Source organism: Schistocerca gregaria, chromosome 10 (assembly GCF_023897955.1).
Source record: "Schistocerca gregaria isolate iqSchGreg1 chromosome 10, iqSchGreg1.2, whole genome shotgun sequence".
Taxonomy (NCBI): Eukaryota; Metazoa; Arthropoda; class Insecta; order Orthoptera; family Acrididae; genus Schistocerca; species Schistocerca gregaria.
In genome coordinates, this window is record NC_064929.1 from 12808540 (window position 1) to 12825219 (window position 16680).

Sequence of the window (16680 nt, forward strand, 5' to 3'; positions counted from 1 at the left end):
TTATCCTGGGAAGTCCATCCAGAAATGTTCCTAATGTAGACAAGGTCCCCTGTATTCCCTTGAAAGGGGCACCTGTTTCTGTTATAGTGACAGGCCTGACAATAATGAACATTCCTATTATTTCCCCAAATTTGGTCCCTTTGCTCTCTAAGTACCTTCGGACTGATAGATGGAGGTAAAAGATAAAGATAATTTATCTCGCATAAGTTGGAGAGTCAGGAATTCAGGGGATATGCGAGCATTAGGTTAGCTGGGTTGGCATGGGATTCTTCATGCCACATGGAGTTAAACACTAAGTTTAACCTGGGTGAGGTGGTATCCCACTTCTTGGGTGATTTATGGTGGTAAATAATCAATGCTGACTTCAAGTTGCAGTTAATCCTTTTGGCAAAGGAACCCTGAGTATAATAAGGTGTGGTGGTAACATGTTTTATCCCATTGTGTAAACAATTTTGCCAGAAATCCTGGAACTGTATCCATAACCAATGGCTGCAGTGGCCCAAACCACCTACATATATTAGTACCACCAGAGCACTCTCACCCCAGCTAGATAGCAACCAAATGAACCTGGAGAAGGTGTCCACTACTATGAGAATATACAAATTGCCTTTTTTTGTCCAGAGAAGCTGGCCCACATAATCAACAAACAATTTGTCCAGTGGATGCTCTTCCCATTCCGACTGCAGAATTCCCCTCGCCAGGGAGTTACATGGTCTCCCATTCTTACAATCTCGGCATTCTTTGACTAAACCTCTAATGTTTTTATAAGGTGTTGACTAGGTCAGCTACTCCTTGACTGTCTCCAACGTTTTATAAAGATCTAAATGCCCTCCTACTTGAGAGTCATGAAAGTACTGGAAGACCAGAATAACTAAGGGTCAGGGGAGATAAATTCTAGCTACCCCTGCAGTTACACAGTATCCCATTCTTCAGAAAACAGTCGCTGGATTCCTGTCCATCTAGTATTTGCTTCCTGAGCCCCCCCCCCCCCCCCCCCAAAATGGGTATTATTCTTGTTCAGTTTACAAAATATTAAACAGTTTGGGTACCTCAGTAAGGATAGTACATTTCCTTATCAAGCTTGTGCTGTTGGAACAGCAGCCTGATTATCAGAGCCCTCAATGTCCTGAACCTTAAAATGGAAAGCCAAAATGTGGACCGCCCATCTTGCAATACGCCCTGTCTTGCTAGGTCCCAACTAAGGACCTGATTATCCATCTCTAGATCAAATTCATGATGTTTGAGATAGAACCAAAATTTTTCCAGAGGAAATAACACAGCTAATGCTTCACACTCATATACCGAGTAATTGAGTTCAGGCCCCTCCAGAAGTATGGAAGCAAAAGTTAACAGATGCCTGATATCTTGATCTTTCTGTAAAAGAACTGCTGCCATACCAGTATCAGTCTGGACCACAAATAATTTCTTAAAGTCAGGTACGGCTAAAACCAGTGGGTTGGAAATCACAGTCTTGATTCCTTCAAAGGCTGCCTGCTGACTTTCAGCTCACATGAATTTCTCATTATTTCTGCATAACAAATTTAATGGAGCTGAAGGTTGCACAGAGTTTGGGACAAATTTGCGGAAATAATTAGCCATCACTACAAATGAGGCAATCTCTCTCTTATTTTGTGGCTGCAGAAAATTCCTCAATGCCTTCGTTCATTCTGGATCAATGCTAATTCCATCACCAGGTACAAAGTAACCCAAAAATGACACTTGGTGCTTAGCCAAGGTTATCTTTCAAGGTTTCACAGTCAGGACTACATCCCTAAGCCTGGAGAGTACCTTCCCGATGTGCTCTAAATGCTCTTCAAAGGAGGCACTGAATATGACTGCATTGCCCCAATAACTGAAGACACAATTAAACTTTAAATCACCTAAAATTTCATCCAATAAATGGGATAAAACTGCTGCACTGGTTGACAAACCAAATGGAACTCGGATGAACTCGTATAAATTCCAATCCAGGGTGAAGGCGATGAGATGCTTAGATTTCCCTGTTAATAAGCCTGATTAAGATCTAATACAGTAAACCAATATGCTCCCTAAAACCAGGTCAAACAGGTGTTGAGATCAGGGACTGGCACATAATCCAGGATCACCTTTTAATTGAGAAGCCTGTGATCAACTACAGGTCATAAATCCTGCCCCTGATCTTTAGGTACTAAGAAAGGTGGATGGTCTTATGACAAGTGATGTGACTGGCAAACCAGCACATCATCCATAACATGAATATGGTATCAAATGATGTCTGTGACTCCCAACCTGTCATGTAGTACCTCAGAAAATTCTCCCAAAAGTTCACTTAACTGGAAAATAATAAGGAGGGCAGGTAGGCAGTGACACAAATAACCATGAGGATTACAGACACCTGGCTGAAGATGAGTTGCAAGTCCATGGTGCCCTCCACCAGCAATGCTGCAATTCAATAAGGTGTTGGCCCACCCTTAGCCTCGATGACAGCTTCTACTCTCTCAGGCATGCATTCAACCAGGTGCTGGAAAGTTTCTTGGGGAATGGCAGCCCATTCTTCACAGAGTGCTGTACTGAGGAGAGGTGCCGATGTCGGTTGGTGAAACCTGGAATGAAGTCGGCGTTCCAAAACATCCCAAAGGTGTTTTACAGGTTTCAGGTCAGACCTCTGTGCAGGCCAGTCCATTACAGGGATGTTGTTGTCATGTAACCACTCTGCCACAGAGAGTGCATTATGAACAGGTGCTCGATCATGTTGAAAGATGCAATCGCCATCCCTGAATAGCTCATCAACAGTGGCAAGGAAGAAGGTGCTTAAAACATCAATGTAGCCTGTGCTGTGATAGTGCCACACAAAACAACAAGAGGTGCAAGGTCACTCGATGAAGAACATGGCTACACAATAACACCATCACCTCCATATTTTACTGTTGACACTGCACACACTGGCAGATGATGTTCACTGGGCATTCGCCACATCCACACCCCGCCATTCGATCACAACACTGTGTACCACAATTCATCACTCTGCACAATTTTTTTCCACTGTTCAATCGTTCAATATTTATGCTCCTTACACCAAGCAAGACATCGTTTGGCATTTACTGGTGTGATGTGTGGCTTATGAGTAGCCGCTCAGCAAAGAAATCGAAGTTTTCTCACCTCCCACCTAACTGTCATAGTACCTGCAGTGGATCCAGATGCAGTTTGGAATACCTATGTGATGGTCTGGGTAGATGTATGCCTACTACACACAATGACTCTCTTAAACTATCAGCAGTCTCTGTCAGTCAACAGACGACGTTGATCTGTACGCTTTTGTGCTGTACGTGTCCCTCGTGTTTCCACTTATCACAGTGGTCCTAGGTATGTTTAGGAGTGTGGAAATCTTGCATAAAGACGTCTGACACTAGTGACACTCAATCACCTGACCACATTCGAAGTCCGTGAGTTCCGCAGAGCGACCCATTCTGCTCTCTCATGGTGTCTAATGAGTATTGAGGTTGCTGATATGGAGTACCTGGCATTGAGTGGCAGCACAATGCACCTAATATGAGAAACGTATGATTTTGGGGGTGTCCTGACACTTTTGATCACACAGTGTATCTGCTGCTTCTAGCAGAAACACTCTCCAAGCTTTCTTGATTGATTCATTTAGTAACCCTAGTTACTAAGATGACATCATCATCACTAATCCCTGACTCTAAAATGATGCAACCAATAGAGCCACACCTGTTTGTAGCTACAAGGTCTAAAATATTCCCACAGCATATGGGCTGTTGAATTAGCTTCTCAAGGCAGTTTTTGGAAAATATGTTCAAAAGTACTTTGTCTGTATGTACCAGTCCATACTCAGTAGGTTAAAGACACCTAAAACTAACATTGTATAATCTGGGTATTTAGGTGCTTCTGACTGAAGACTTTCTTGAATGACTGTAGAACTGTCACAATGAAATTTTTGCAACCAGTAAAAACATGCAACAATTAATTTGATTTTATCTAGACCTGTTAGACATGACCAGGTAAATTCAGTGTCACATTCGAATTTATCATCAGTAGAGTAAGTATTTTTGTTAACTGCAATGAAGCCCAGCTTCTTGATGCATCAGGTACTAGAGTAAATGACAAATACTCCGCTAAAATGGATTATTCTACAACCACCAGGAATTTTATAGGTCAGGTAGCCTAGCTTTAAATTATTCTCATCAATTTTGTCATGTGGTAGAGTACATAAATTCAGCCATAGAAAAATTACAAAGTATGTTCTGCTGAAATTAACTCCAAATAGATTGAATAGTAATGCCTTTAAATACAATCAGAGGAGAAATGAGGTTCTGTGCACAGGTGTAAGGAACTGATGACAAATGGAATAAGTTCTATTGATCCCTGATGAGACATTATGACTATTGCCACTCTTTCAGAGAAACCCTTCAGGTAGTTAAACATTACCAAAATGGAAGTAATCCTAGACTGAAACTCCCCCAAGTGTGATTAGGCTCAGCCAAATATACATCTAAACCTACTTTATAAAGCTAATGCTGCACAGCTTTTGAAGGACAAATGGAATGAGGCGAAGGAAACTTTTAAAACTGAAATTGCTACTCATAGGAAATACATTAGCAACAAAAAATCTGAGAACTAATTAAAGAATGAATTTAAGTTCAAAGATGATGAACATGAACCATTTAGCATAATACACAATGGTGAAACATCCAAACACAATCTATATATATATCAGGCCATAATGCCCTGACTGACTGCCTCCTCATTGCCCAGTCCAATGATAGACTGGACAGAAACTTGAAATTTGGAGGTGTGGATCTTATATTGCCGGTGTCATTTTTGAAATACCAACATCAAGGGGGTGAAATATGGGATGAAGGGTGTTTTTCAAAAATGTTTCTATTAAGGCAATTTTGAAGCTAGACTTACAAAATTCTTTATTTCTGACCAAGAAACCAAATACCAATTTAAGTGTTTCAGCAATTTTGGAAATTTAACAAGAGACTAGACTGTAGTTTCAATTGTTAAGGTTATCTCTTAACTGGTACTTGTATTACTGCCCATGTTTAACAACTATTGTAGTTGTCTCGCCAAATATTGTTTATACTTTGCTTGGTTCATTTGTTTAATGCAAACTGTTACATAGACACAGTTTTGAATATAATATTAATGTCAAAGTGCTGTACCGCCACACTCTCAAAGGCTGCATTTACAGTATGTTCCCTCAAATGCGCCCATTTTCCTCCATCTATTTATTTCTGTTTATCTTATTGATATTGCTTACGTTACTTATGTATTCAATAGATACATTAGTAGTAGTAGTACCTTTATTCATCCGTAGACCGCTTTTTACAAGGATATAGGACATGGCAAAGTATTTATAAGTTTACATCAATTTAAAATAAGCTAATTTGTATACACGTGTACTTATAGAATTCTAGTTAGAGACAATAATTAAATCTACTCCTGCAATGTTAATATTATTTATGTGTATAACATTCTTTATCAAACCCCTACCCTGTTTTATCTAAGTGATCCTTCAATGTATAAAATGCATTGCATGACAAGTAATTTTTAGGTGCCTTTTTAAATAAGTGTATTTTGGCAATTTATTGTACAGTTTTATTCCATGGTAGAAAATGATGTTTTGAGTTTTATATTTATTTTTCTTGGTAAATGTAAGCTGAGTCTGTCTCTTGTTGCATGGTCATGGACAGAGCTGTTTGTGCAGTAATTACCAATGTTATTTTTGATGTGTTCAACTGACTGACAAATGTATTCACATGGAGCAGTTAAAATCCGTAGTGTTTTGAATAGAGCTTTACAATGAGCTTGACTAGTATTTTTGGTTATTGTTCTTATGGCTCTTTTCTGGAGTTTGAAAATTGCGTTCATATTCTGTGCATTTGTTCCCCAAAAAAGAAGGCCATAGCTAAGAATTGAGAGAACATATGAAAAATATGTAACTAAAAGACACTGCATGTTAGACACTGGTGATAGGATTATAAGGGTATAACATGCTGATGATTGTTTCTTCTTTTAATTGGTTTGTGTATCACTCTCCGTTGTAGCCTTGTCAAGGACTAATTTTATTTTATTAGTTTTCTTTATTAATAGAAACTGTTATGTAGTCATGCTGTTCCTATTTTGTGTTAAAGATTTTCCTGTTTAGTCCATTTTTATCTATTTACTTCCCAGTCATCAATGCACTACCACCACACTGTCAAAGATGTTGCTTGCTGTATGTTTCACATCAGCACACACTCCACTACAGAGTGAAAATTTCATTCTGTAAACATCCCCCACGTTGTGACAAGCCATGTCTTTGCTATATCCTTTCTTCCAGTAATGCTAGTTCTGCAGCATTGCAGGACAGCTTCTGTGAAGTTTGGATGGTAGGAGATGAGGTACTGGAGGAAGTAAAGCTGTGAGGATGGGTCATGATTCATGCTTAGGTAGCTCAGTTGGTAGAGCAGTTTCCCACAAAAGGCAAAGGTACTGAGATAGAGTCTTAGTACAGCACACAGTTTTAAATCTGTGTACACTTTGCTGCATTCTGGAATCTTTGAGAGGTTGTGTGTTTGGGTGGGAAGGAGTGTTTTACGACTGTGGAACATGTATTGTGATTAGTTGGTTTATTAGCACAGAATAGAACTACTGAAACTAATAAGTTATTGGAGGTAATTTGTCAAACTTTTTGTGGATTTTAGAAGCAGAGTGTTCACGACTTTTCAATACAGATATTCAGAATGAATCTCTGAGATTGTGTTTATAAGCTGACTTGAAGTTCCCTCGATCCCATTCAGTAGCAGCTGTCCTCACCGTAGTGGCAGCAGACCTCCTCTGTGGCTGTGTGTTGGTTGGCCAAACATTTGACAAGTCTCCTTACACATCACTGTAACAGCTGTGAATTGAAGTTCATCTGTGAGGAGAGATTGATCCAATTTCTCAGTATGAGGGAAACCTTGAATTGCCAAATTTTTCTATACATGCTTAATTTTACTGGCTGTGCTCTGGATCTTCCAAGCTCTGACTGACAAAAATGCTCCTCAGAGAGCACAACTCCCCTTCCCTGGGCTATGTTTTACTCGGGTAACCATTGCTCCCCTTTCTGCTATACTCCTCGGAAAAAGTCGTGCCTCGCTATTCGTATCTCTCTCCCCTGTCAGTGAGGCAGTTTCCTTTTGGCTCTGTTGGGCTCTCTGTCACTCTGAAAAACATCAAGATGAACCACTGTCCAAAGGTCTTAAATCCTTAAACAAAGTTTTTGTAAGAGTTGTGTGTTTGGTGGCATCTCAAAAATTTCCAAGGCCTAGCTGGGAGTTCACCTGTGAGATAGCAGTCTCTGGTACGCATCCCAAAGCCAGATTTTCAGCAATTGGCAGTCAATAGCATCTTTTGCTAACATTACTCCTCACTCCAAGTCGTAAAAGATTTGTGTGAGCGAACACTACAGAATGTCTCGACTGTTGTCCATCTGCACGGTGGTGCCATTAGGGATCACAAAGACATTTACTGGGCCAGGCTGCCACAGTGAAAGTTTCCCCTCACCGCCACTTTCCAGATGAGCTCAGCCAGGTCCCTGACTGTTACAGTGCTCAGCTCAGTCTGTGTCACTGGATGTACTTCCAAACATCCCCTTATTCCCAGCTAACATACAAATCTGTTTTAAATTACTCTCTAAACTGACAATCACTCAGACATTTAATATCAATACCATGCTTCATTCGTAATTAATTGCACAGCTCAAGGTGGATCTCTACTATGAACTCACAATAATTTGTGGATGTTGTATGACAGTGTTGAAAAATTGTCCTGTAACAATTATTATAGCTTCATACTTAGGTGTACATCATTTTATGGCCACAGAAATTGAAATTTAAGCTTGCAATGTGAAATATTTTAAAATGTTGTGTAAATGCCCCACTCCATCACATGAGTCATGTAGGTGGTTGTTGGTCACAGTTTGGAAGATTCCATTCAGGATGGCAGACAGCTGGTCATACATCATACCCTCATAGAGTACCATGCACGAATAGAGTGTAAGAAGATTTGCTAGCTGATTCTCAAGGGAATGAAATATATGGTGGGAACCTGGGATCAGGATGACATACAAATGCACTAGCATATGGTTTAAGTTGAGTGATTAATAGCATACTGTTATGGGAAGCAGAAACAAAATTTTGACCATGATATTCCTTACTCCTCACATCAAACTATGATGAAGTGGGCAAAGTTCTGTTGAAAGATGTAGCCAATTTTCACAAAGCCTGTAAATGTTGGTAAGTGAAGTATTCATTTGTTAGCGAGCAATTTAATCAAATACATTGGCACTGTAAGAAAAAACTATGGTTCTGGGATTAGACATGTCTGTTATCCAGCCTGAAAGCCAAATTCTGAGCCCTGTAAGAAACCACATGTGATTTCAACCGATGCACATCTCGATGAAACATTGTGAGTGAAGCTCTCTGTACTGTGCTATGTGGCCAAGGTTCAATAAGGGTGCACACAGCCCTTGTAAGGCCAACTGAGGAGCTACTCGACTGAGAAGTAGCATTGCCACTGCCAAAAACTGACAACGGCTGGGACAGAGGTGTGCTGACCCCATGCACCTCAAGTGAATTTGGTTTGCTGAGAATGACACAGTTGTCAGTCAGTACCAGCACTGTTGAGACATCCAATGCCTCTTCGCATCGATTTTTTTTTTTAGATTCAAGTCATGGCTGAAATGTACTGATTGTTATTTACAAATTTTTTTTATGGAAGAGTGAAAAATATGATTATTAAGCTGCTGTTAAGTGTGCTTGTAGCCCATCATATGTACAAAGACTCTATGAAAGAAGGAGGCTAAAAGACTGATAGTATGCTCAGGTTCCTAATATATCTAAACTTCAGCTAGTGCTCACTATTACTTTATTATTCAGCTTTTCTGTGAATTCCCAATGGGGCACTGACTGACTTGTAAATAAAGTTCAAAATGACAAAAATAAATATAGATCAACCCAGAGCACAATCTTTTTTAAATCTCATTTTCACAAGAAACAAGTAAAGCTGAGTTACACACTGGTTCCAGATGTCACCTGTCAAAGATGAGGACAACAGCTAGTTAGGTCTTTAGATTTTTCTGTTTTCTTCATAGATTAATTCTTAAATTCCACGAGTTTTCTTCTATTTAAGAGGTGTAGTCTCACATTTTTGTAGCTTTAAATGGAAATTCAGGCAGCGTGTAGCACAGTCATCATTTCTCTTGAACGACTAACTACACTGATCGGTTAGGCGTGTGGAGGCTGGCTGTGTGGCCTTGCCCACTCGTCTGTGAGTCACTCCTCCGACGGCATCTGAGCGAGCACACAGGGAGAGGGGTTTACTAGTTATTGGGACTGCTAGTGTTGGACAAATTGGGGAAATATTGTTCAGAGCTAGAAAGATAGCCAATGTGCACTCGGTACGTCTATCAGGGAGCCTCATCCAAGATGTGGCGGCTACGTCTGTCTCTATCGAGCTTGCGGGGTGCAGTCATCTGCGAGGAGTGGCATCACTTCCGAGGTCATCCTGATGACTGGTGGAGGCTGCTGGCCGCTCGTATGGAGTGCAAGCACAGCTCACAATTTGCAGCACAGTTTCCAGAGTTGACTGGGGTCCTGCGGCCTGGAGCCCAGTGGACAATCTCGGCCAGAGGCTTTGTTGAGTCTGACAGTCTTGGCTGGACCTGCATTATTGGGTGGATAATTGTAGGACTCTCCTAGACAGGTCAGGGTACACTACACAAAGGAAGCATCTACTCAGTTAGGTAAGTACTTGTGGGGTGCACATAATGGTTTTTAGGCTACATGGTAGTCTGAGATACTCTGATGAACACAAAGCAGTTGACATACAGATAACAAAATCAGAGCACTTTCAGAGTGAAGACACTGGTACTGCGAACGGCTGAAAGCAAGGGGAAACTACAGCCGCAATTTTGCCCAAGGACATACAGCTTTACTGTATGATTAAATGATGATGGCGTCCTCTTGGGTAAAATAGTCCCCCATTCAGATCTCTGAGCGGGGACTACTCAAGAGGACATCGTTATCAGGAGAAAGAAAACTGGCAAACTGGCATTCTACAGACCGGAGTGTGGAATGTCAGATCTCTTAATTGGGCAGGTATGTTAGAAAACTTAAAAAGACAAATGGATAGGTTGAAGTTAGATATAGTGGGAAGTAGTGAAGTTTGGTGGTAGGAGGAACAAGTCTTTTGGTCAGGTGAATACAGGGTGATAAATACAAAATCGAATAGGGTTAATGGAGGAGTAGGTTTAATAATGAATGAAAAAAATAGGAGTGCTACTAAACCAGCCTAGTGAACACATTATTGTGGCCAAGATAGACATGAAGCCCAACTAGCTCTGCCGATGATGAAGAAATTGAAGAAATGTATGATGAAATAAAAGTAATAATTCAGATAGTGAAGGGAGACGAAAATTTAATAGTCACTGCTGACTGGAATTTGAGAGAAGGAAAAGGGAGACAAGGAAACATAGTAGGTGACTATGGATGGGAGGTAAGAAATGAAAGAGGAAGCCGCCTGATAGAATTTTGCACAGAGCAAAACTTAATCATAGTTTACACTTGGTTCAAGAATCATAAAAGAAGGTTGTATATGTGGAAGAAGGCTGAAGATACTGACAGGTTTCACATAGATTATATAATGGTAAGACAGAGATTTAGGAACCAGGTTTTAAATTGTAAGACATTTCAGGGGCAGATGAGGACTCTATTGTTATGAGCTGAAGAAACTGCAAAAAGGTGGGAATTTTAAGAGATGGGACCTGGATAAATTGTAAGAACCAGAGGTTGTACAGAGTTTCAGGGAGAGCATAAGTGAACAATTAACAGAAATATCTACATCTACATCCATACTCCGCAAGCCACCTGACGGTGTGTGGCGGAGGGTACCCTGAGTACCTCTATTGGTTCTCCCTTCTATTCCAGTCTCATATTGTACATGGAAAGAAGGATTGTCGGTATGCTTCTGTGTGGGCTCTAATCTCTCTGATTCCACCCTCATGGTCTCTTCGGGAGATATACGTAGGAGGGAGCAATATACTGCTTGACTCTTCGGTGAAGGTATGTTCTCGAAACTTTAACAAAAGCCCGTACCGGGCTACTGAGCGTCTCTCCTGCAGAGTCTTCCACTGGAGTTTATCTATCATCTCCGTAACGCTCTCGCAATTACTAAATGATCCCGTAACGAAGCGCGCCGCCCTCTGCTGGATCCTCTCTATCTCCTCTATCAACTCTATCTGGTGCGGATCCCACACTGCTGTGCAGTATTCAAGCAGTGGCCGAACAAGCGTACTGTAACCTACTTCCTTTGTTGTTGGATTGCATTTCCTCAGGTTTCTTCCAAAGAATCTCAGTCTGGCATCTGTTTTATCAACTTTACATGATCATTCCATTTTAAATCGCTCCTAATGCGTACTCCCAGATAATTTATGGAATTAACTGCTTCCAGTTGCTGACCTGCTATTTTGTAGCTAAATGATAAGTCAAGAAACATGGCATCTACCTGTGAACCCGTGTCTAAGGCCCTCTGAGTCTCATGGACGAATAGCGCGAGCTGGGTTTCACACGACTGTCTTTTTCAAAACCCATGCTGATTCCTACAGAGTAGATTTCTAGTCTCCAGAAAAGACATTATACTCAAACATAATACGTGTTCCAAAATTCTACAACTGATCGACGTTAAAGATATAGGTCTACAGTTCTGCACATCTGTTCGACGTCCCTTCTTGAAAACGGGGATGACCTGTGCCCTTTTCCAATCCTTTGGAACTCTTTGCTCTTCTAGAGACCTACGGTACACCGCTGCAAGAAGGGGGACAAGTTCCTTCGCGTACTCTGTGTAAAATCAAACAGGTATCCCATCAGGACCAGGGGCCTTTCCTCTTTTGAGATACTTTATTTATGAAAATATACAGTACAATCACCAAAAAACTTTACATATTCACATGCACCTTTACCTTTTACCCAAATAAATAGAGATCCATTTACAGATACTTTCCTCCTGTTACGAGTATATAAAGACAAAGATGAAGGTGAGACATATGCTGATTTACCAAAATCTTTATTAGCTAGTTCGGAAATATGGTAAGTGCGAAATGCAATAATGTCTCTGTCCACAAAACTTTCAAGTCTGGGAACATTTGGTACTCCTGTACCTCCTTGAACAATGGCTACAGTAAACCATCCATTACCATGACCAAATGAATCATTTATATCTAAACTAAAATTAAGTCTGCAACTGCAGAAAACAGAGGGTCTGTCCAGCAGGGCTTGAGCAGCAACAGACTTGACCGGAATGCGATTCTTCTTATCTCCAGCTGTTGTAGCAAATTCGATGGTCTTGTAGACTGTCTGTTTCGAACGGCGGTGGTATCTTCTATACGGCATCTTGGCAGCGTTCAATGCAGTTGCCTGTGCAGCAGCAGCAGCAGCGCGACATAGCCACTGCGCGGCACTCACTCGCTTATATAAAATTCCAACAACGCGTGACCTAGATTCAGACTTATAATATTTCGGCCTGCTGGTGGAGCGTTATCCCGGATGCGAGCGCTAGCCATAGTAGGCTCTCGGGTCCGCTGTGCGCTGAGTCTGCCACAGGCGCGCTGCCAAGATTGCATAAGCCGTAAGTCTACAAGACCATCGAGAATATCGAATTTGCTACAACAGCTGGAGACAAGAAGAATCGCATTCCTGTCAAGTGTGTTGCTGCTCAAGCCCTGCTGGACGGCCCTTCTGTTTTCTGCAGTTGCAGACTTAATTTTAGTTTAGATATAAATGATTCATTTGGTCATGGTAATGGATAGTTTACTGTAGACATTGTTCGGGGAGGTACAGGAGTGACAAATGTTCCAGGACTTGAAAGTTTTGTGGACAGAGACATTATTGCTTTTTGCACTTCCCACAGGAAAGATATACAGTAGAAGAAGAATGGTTAGCTTTGAGGGATGAAGTAGTGAAGGCAGCAGAGGATCAAGTAGGTAAAAAGACAAGGGCTAGTAGAAACCCTGGGATAACAGAAGAAATATTGAATTTAATTGATGAGAGGAGAAAATATAAAAATGCAGTAAATGAAGTGTGCAAAAAGGAATACAAACATCTCAAAAATGAGATCGACAGGACGTGCAGGATGGCTAGTGGACAAATGTATGAATGTAGGGGCTGATCTCACTGGGGTAAGATAGATACTGACTAGAGGAAAATTAAAGAGACCTTTGGAGAAAAGAGAACCACTTGTATGAATATCAAGAGCTTAGATGGAAAGCCAGTTCTAAGCAGAAAGATGGAAGGAGTATACAAAAGGTTTATACAAGGGCGAAGTACTTGAGGACAGTATTATGGAAATGGAAGTATGTAGATGAAGATGGAATGGGAGATATGATACTGCGTGAAGAGTTTGACAGAGCATTGAAAGACCTGAGTAAAAACAAGGCCCCGGGAGTAGACAACATTCGCTTAGAATTACTGACGCCCTTGTAAGAGCCAGTCCTGACAAAACTCTACCATCTGGTGAGCAAAATATATGAGACAGGCGAAATACCCTCAGACTTCAAGAATAATTCCAATCCCAAAGAAAGTAGGTGTTGACAGATGTGAAAATTACTGAACTATCAGTTTAATAAGTCACAGCTGCCAACTACTAACGTAAATTCTTTACACATAATTGGAAAAACTAATAGAAGCCGACCTCAGGGAAGATCAGTTTGGATTCCGTGGAAATATTGGAACATGTGAGGCAATACTGGCCCTACGACTTATCTTAGAAGCTAGATTAAGGAAAGGCAAACCTACATTTCTTGCATTTGTTGACTTAGAGAAAGCTTTTGACAATGTTGAGTGGAATACTCTGTTTCAAATTCTGAAGGTGGCAGGGGTAAAATACAGGGATCAAAAGGCTATTTACAATTTGTACAGAAACAAGATGTCAGTTATAAGAGTGGAGGGACATGAAAGGGAAGCAGTGGTTGGGAAGGGAGTGAGACAGGGTTTTAGCCTCTCCCTGTCTGTGTATTGAGCAAGCAGTGAAGGAAACAAAAGAAAAATTCAGAGTAGAATTAAAATCCATGGAGAAGATATAAAAACTTTGAGGTTCACCGATGACATTCTAAGTTTGTCAGAGGCAGCAAAGGACTTGGAAGAGCAGTTGAATGAAATGGATAGTGTCTTGAAGGGAGGATATAAGATGAACATCAACAAAAATAAAATGAGGATAATGGAACGTAGTCAGGTGATGTTGAGGGAATTAGACTAGGAAATGAGACACTTGAAATAGTAAAGGAGTTTTGCTGTTTGGGGAGCAAAATTACTGATTATGGTCAAAGTAGAGAGGATATAAAAAGTAGACTGGCCTTCGCAAGGAAAGTGTTTCTGAAGATGAGAAATTTGTTAACATCGAGTATAGATTTAAGTGTCAGGAAGTCTTTTCTGAAAGTGTTTGTATGGAAGTGAAACATGGACGATAACTAGTTTGGACAAGAAGAGAATAGAAGCTTTTGAAATTTGGTGCTACAGAAGAATGCTGAAGGTTAGATGGGTAGATCACATTACTAATGGGGAGGTATTGAATAGGATTGGGGAGAAGAGAAGCTTGTGGGACAATTTGACTAGAAGAAGGGATCAGTTGGTAGGACATGTTCTGTGACATCGAGGGATCACCAATTTAGTATTGGAGGGCACCGTGGAAGGTAAAAATCATAGACGGAGACCAAGAGATGAATACACCAAGCAGATTCAGAAGGATGTAGGCTGCAGTAGGTACTGGGAGATGAAGTAGCTTGCACAGGATAGAGTAGCATGGAGAGTTGCATAAAACCAGTTCCAGGACTGAAGACCACAATAAAAAGTAATAATATTAACTCCCGTGGAGGCGTAGGAAAAGAGTAGACCTCTGGTATGTTGTGCCAGTCATAAAAGATGATGAAACGGACAAACCACTAATAGGGCTAACACCCCCTTTTAGTATGATTAGTTGGTTCAGGACAGAACTAATGAAGCGCTGTCATGGTCGGGGACGATGCTAGAACCCTATGCCCGTCCACAATGGTAATGACACTGCTAGCCACACGGAAAATTATTTAAATCCAAATAGAGGTGTTTTGCAGGATATGCTTCCTGCAACCACTCTAGAAAGAAAACAAAGACAGAGAATGAGATGGTCAGATGAAGTTAACTGACACCTCATGTTCTGTTATTACCAAGCAACAAACTTAGGAACCTTCACAAGTATACACAACATTTATTACCAGATGCCCAGAATTAAAATTTTTGAAAGAACAACGACTTGCTGATCAGATCCATGTAATAATCAAAAATAACATCAACCAAAAAAAAACTGGAACAAAATAATGCTCAATCAGGAGAAGAAGAGGAAGAAGAAGAAGAAGAAAATACAGTAATGGACTCAAACATCACAGAGCAAACAAACAAAGAACAACACGCATCAATTAAACAATCAGAGGAAAACAATATCTTAAGAGAGCCACCAGAACAAGCACAAATAGAACACAAAGTGACACACATGGTAGATATAGAAGAAAAATTTCAGCTGACATATATAGAATACAAATACAGACATTAGACCATTCTTGCATAGACCACCAAAGAACCCACAAGTCAAACCAACAACAACAACTATCAACACAATCATACACAACAAAGTAAATGAAAATACAACTATGGAAGAGTTACAACTATTGGTTTATATAGGAGCACTAAATATACACACTAGGCAGACATCAGAACCAACCAACACAGAGAAGAAACCCACAAAACCAGCATGGCAACATAGGCTACAGATCAGAGTAGGAAAACTGAGAAAAGACATCGGACAGCTTAATACAATTTATAAGAAATGAAATATCAGACAAAAAATGAAAAAGGTTGGGTAAAATCTCACAACAAGAAGCAATAGGGCAATTAGATCAAAAGAAGCAGAAATTACAAGCATTGGCCAAACGACTTAGAAGATACAACAAGAGTGAAAATAGAAGGATACAAAACCAAACATTCAACACAAACCAAAAGAAATTTTACCAGGCAATAGATAATACACAAATTAAAATAGACAATCCACCAAACATAACAGATGCAGAATACTCCTGGAGCAAAATTTGGTCAAACCCGCTACAACATAACAGACATGCAGGTCGATACTAATGGAAACAGACACGTAAAAGATGATACCACAAATGCCTGAAGTGCTAATTTTGCAACATGAAGTCACCTGAGCAATTAATTCTATGCACAACTGGAAAGCCCTTGAAAAAGATAAAATAGCAAATTTCTGGCTAAAGAAGTTCACCTCAACACATTCACATCTAACTAAGTTATTTAACAATTACATTGCAGACTCATACACATTCCCTGATACACTTACACAAGGAATAACTTATCTGAGACCTAAAGATCAAGCACACCCAGCAAAATATTGCCCCATAACATGCCTACCAACAATATGCAAAATATTAACTTCAGTTATTACACAGAAATTAATGACACAGACAACACAGAACAATACTATAAATGAAAAACAAAAAGGTGGCTGCAAAGGAGCACGAGGTTGTAAAGAGCAACCGATAATAGATGCAGAGGTGACATATCAAGCTAAAAGTAAACAAAGGTCACTACACTATGCATACATTGATTATCAAAAAGCTTT